Source organism: Rutidosis leptorrhynchoides, chromosome 2 (genome assembly GCF_046630445.1).
Source record: "Rutidosis leptorrhynchoides isolate AG116_Rl617_1_P2 chromosome 2, CSIRO_AGI_Rlap_v1, whole genome shotgun sequence".
Classification (NCBI taxonomy): domain Eukaryota; kingdom Viridiplantae; phylum Streptophyta; class Magnoliopsida; order Asterales; family Asteraceae; genus Rutidosis; species Rutidosis leptorrhynchoides.
Window position 1 is genome coordinate 462,215,643 of NC_092334.1, and position 4,888 is coordinate 462,220,530.

General features: G+C 31.7%; 1 non-coding gene across 1 annotated transcript; it reads left to right on the forward strand.

The window, feature by feature from the left end:
• Positions 1-1,104: 1,104 nt before the first annotated feature.
• On the forward strand, positions 1,105-1,211 carry LOC139894906 (small nucleolar RNA R71). The gene has a single exon (XR_011775383.1). It is a non-coding gene; the product is annotated as a small nucleolar RNA R71 (small nucleolar RNA).
• The last annotated feature ends 3,677 nt before the right edge of the window (positions 1,212-4,888 follow it).

Below are 4,888 nucleotides of genomic sequence, written 5' to 3' on the forward strand. Positions count from 1 at the left end.
CTTTGGATAACTTTTGTAGGTCGATCTCGAGCATTAGGATTGTGATACACTATGACCTGACCTAGCTTGATAGACATTTATTAACCAACATATGTTCTCTAAGTTGAGATCTACGGTTATTTGGTAATCCGAGTTTCGGTCACATTTTGGTGAACGACTTTATATGCTGCTAAGGTGAGTTTCATTTGCTCCCTTTTTAATTGCTTTTGCAATATATATTTTTGGGCTGAGAATACATGCACTTTATTTTAAACGCAATGGATACAAGTACATACTAAATTCTACACTGAGTTTGAACCGAAAATCCCTTAGCTTTGGTAACTAGTAACTGCCAGTTATAAGAACTGGTGGGCGCGAGTAGTAGTATATGGATCCATAGGACTTGATATCCCCGTCCGAGCTAGAGCGCTAGCCTTTTAACGGACGTATGCTATTTGAGAAGCGTACACGTTGGTTTGCGTGTATTATTAAGATGATTATACAAAGGGTATAAAATATATATACGTTAAGTTTAGTTACCAGGGTGCTCAATTTCGTAGAATATTTTGATAAACGTTTCTGGATGAAACAACTGAAAACTTGTGATTCACCTTTATATACAGATTATGCGCAACATTAAAACTATGAACTCACCAACCTTTGTGTTGACACTTTTAAGCATGTTTATTCTCAGGTTTCTAGAATTCTTCCGCTGTTTGCTTATATGTGATACAAGCTATGTGCATGGAGTCATATATGCTTTATTCAAGAAAACTTTGCATTCACAAAATCATCACCGTGTATCTTATTTTGACTTCATTGTCAACGGATGTATTATGGTAAACTATTATTTATGGTGATTGTCTATATGTAGAAATCATCAAACGTTGAAAACCTTAGAAATTGATATTCATTTATTGTGTACCATTTGAAAAGAATGCAATGTTTACAAAACGTATCATATAGAGGTCAAATACCTCGCAATGAAATCAATGAATGACGTGTTCGTCCATATGGATTTGGAGCGATCGTCACATAATGGAACCACCAGCTGCTGTGTCGATGTCTTTTCGTGTGGCGATGTCGACGCCTTTATAGAAAATTTACACTATTTGAAAAGTATCTAAACCGTGTTGAGGACATCCTCTCAACATCCTTCCGAATCTTGTCCATGCCTCATATAACGTTTCATTTAGCTTTTGCACGAACGTGGCAATTTCTCCTTGAAGTCTCACGGCTTTAGATGCCGGAAAGAATCTTTGAAGAAATTTCTCAACTAAAATATCCCATGAGTCAATCGTTCTTTCAAGTAACGATTCTAACCAATCTTTGGCTTCTCCTTTTAAAGTCCATGGGAACAACATAAGATAAATAGTTTCATCCTTAACTTCTCGGATTTTAAATAGATTACAAATCCTATTAAAAGTTCGAAGATGTTCGTTTGGATCTTCTTTTGTTGTACCACCAAATTGGCACTGATTGGTGATCACGTGTAGGATTTGTCCTTTGATTTCAAAATCTGATGCTCTAACATCTGGCTGATTAATGGCGTGACCTTGGCCCGTGCGTGTGGCTCTCATTCGGTCTTCCATACTTTGAGGTTCCGTTACTTCCATAATTGAATTTGTTGAATCTGAATCACTAGAAGATTCTGATTTAACTATTTGTGGTTCAGGAGGAATGATTAGTGGTTCAGGATCTTGGAATTGTCCTTGAATATTCTCCGGATTCTCAGTTGTGAAGTCGGGTTCAAAAAATGGATTATCAGAAATTTGAGTTGGAAAACTTGTTCGACTAGATGATGAATCTAAAGAAAAATCAATGGCAAAAATATTGGCTAGATGCCTTGATCGAGTTACAGGTGGTGAACGTATGAAAGGTGGTGAACGTTTTGCTCGGTGCATTCACTGAATATCATATTAGTTATAAAAGATAAAAATTATATAAGTTATCAAATTAATAGACTTTTCTGCTTTTGCCCACGTTTCGAATAGCCAATAGATGCAGCAGGTAGCCAGGACCCTTTAAATCGGAAGCCCACAACTCGCCACTAACAAATCCAACTATTACTACGAACCAAAAAATTTTGGATGTCTATCAATTTAACCCCTTAAAATAATTTTTCGTTTTGAAATTTTAGAGAAGAAATAGAAAATTCTATGTCCTAAAAACTAGAGCGTCGAGAAATAAGAAAGAAAAAGAGCGCGTCAGAAAACGTCGAAAAATAAAAGGTCGAAAAATAAAAATAAGAAAGAAAAACGTCGAAAATTAAAAGTCTAAAAACTAAATCTAAAAAGTTGCGCCTAAAGGTATTAAAGCTTAAAAAGAATTCTATATCCAAAACGGCAATAACTTAAAAGGCACTAAAATATATAAACGGCGTCGCAAAATTCTAAAGCACCTAAAGCTTAGTCTAAAGAAAAAGCACTTAAGGGATTTTACGGCAAAGTCTTAAAATCTAGAAATAAAAATTAACTACGGCAAAATACTAATCTTAAAACTAATTATGAATGAAAAATTATAAAATTACGAATTAAATGTTTAAAATATACAAATTATAAAAAGAAACAAAAAAAATGATAAAATCACTTATTTTTATAAAAATAATATTTTTATATTATTATTTTATAAAAGTATTAATTTATTATATTAATAAAACTAAATATAACTTAAAAATACAAAATAAATAACAACTAAACTAAATTATTATTAAAATAAACCCTAATTAGGTAATTAATAATAATAATAATAATTAATTAACTTAACCCTAATTCGGCTGTCCTAGGTTTCAGACGTGTCAGACATCACCATGCGGTCGCATGGATTTGAAGCTTCCGGTTCATGCGATCGCATGGGCCTGAATTTCGGATCACAAATTGGGCTTCTACAGTACCAGGCCCGATTATTTTTACTTTTTTTTCTGTTTTATATTTTTGTAAAATATTTATATAAAACTTATAAATAAGAAAATTTACTTATTAGTTTTTTTTATAACTTTTCACAACAAATAGAAATATAAACTTTTTAAATTTAACTAAACTTAAAAATATAGATATATATTTTTCTTTTTCTTTTATATTTTTTGATTATATTATATAAAACGTATTTTTATAAAAATGAATTAAAGCTTAAAATTTAATTTTTTTTAATAGCGTTTCGCTTCGGCGTTCCCCGGCAGCGGCGCCAAAAACTTGATGTGTTCTAGAGGGTGTGTATGAAACGGCTATCAGTTTTATATTTATTTACTACAGGAAATCACCTAAATTAAACTAAAACACAAAAGGCAAGTATACCTATCGTGTAATAATATAGCTAAGGTAAAGTCCGGGAGGTCGATCCGTGGACACTATTATTGGGTGTCTTACTAGGTCAAATTAGTTAATTAAGTAGTTAAACTAGATATAGCAATTATAGGTAACTTTGGGGAGATTTACCGTTTAATGACCGGTTTGTCGATTTTATATTTTAAGCGTACAGATAAATGACGATAATTAAAGTGCGTAAAATAAATAACAATATTAAAATGATAATAAATAAAATTGCGAGTAAATGAAAGTACGATGAGAAATACAATAAAAGAATTATGTTTATTTAAACTTCCGTAATCATGATGTTTGACGTTTTGATTTGAATTTATTATGCTGGGTTAATTGTCCTTTGTCCTGGATTTATTTGATACCTATCTGGTTTTTGCCCATAATAGTTCATCGGTCATAATTATAAAATGATCGTTAAATTAACCTTATACCCGAAGTCAAATATTCCAACTAATTGGGGATTCGAACTGTAACAAGGTCTTAATACTTTGTTAATAATTACACCAGGTTATCGACTGTGTGTAATCCAAGGTCTTAATACTTTGTTAACAATTACACCAATTACCCTTGTATGTAATCCACTCCTGTTTTAATTAGTCCATGATTATTAATTTACCCACTTGGCCAGAATGAATAATAAATTACCCAACGCAATTGATTAATTAAATGATTGTAAAAGATGTCGTATAAACGTCACTAAATAGGACATGCATAATCATTTAATAATTATTAGATTAACTAATTTAAAGATAGGTTCGACAGACTCCAAAGAGTTGTCATTCGATTAGACAATACCCCCCATCTATTAATGGTCCATGGTCCAATGTCCACAAGTGTCGGTCTTATGTCCATACCCTAATTATGGTACAAAATCCAATAACCCAATCTTTAATATTTAGTTCAACATCATGATTACTTCGGCTCAAATAAGCATAATAATAACTTAATTACGAGACATTAATTTAAAAAGGAAGAACATAGCTTACAGTGGTGAATAATCGCGTAGCGTTACACGGACAGAGTTCCGACTTTAAAACCCGTAAAACATTTCTTACAATAACTCAATTTAAACTTAAATTAAAATTATAATTATAAATATATAAATTACATATATAGAGAAAGAAGATTGGAAAAAGGTGTGTCTTTCTTCATTCTCCGTAGTCTCGTTTTATAGGCAAATGTTGATTTAAAATTTTCACTTATGACCCCTTAACTATGCTCAATTAACAACTTTTTATTATTTATTATTATTCTTATTATGAATTATTTAAATATTATACTATATTCTTGTGCATAGTTGACTTGTACTTTCAGCTCCGTTGCGTCGAGCGTTGAAAGTTGGTTCATGTCTCGGTTCCGGATTTTCGAACGCCTTTTCGTATAATTTAATATCTTGTACTTTGCGTTTTGCGGCTTGTACGTTTGTAATTTTTAGACGTTTCTCATCAATATATTGAACCACTTGGATTGTACTTTGTACTTTTTAGCTTTTTGGTCGTTTGCGTCTTCAAATCGTTGAATCTGCCTTTTGTCTTCACCTTTTATTATTTAAACGAATATCACTTGTAAATAGAACAATTGCAACTAAAATC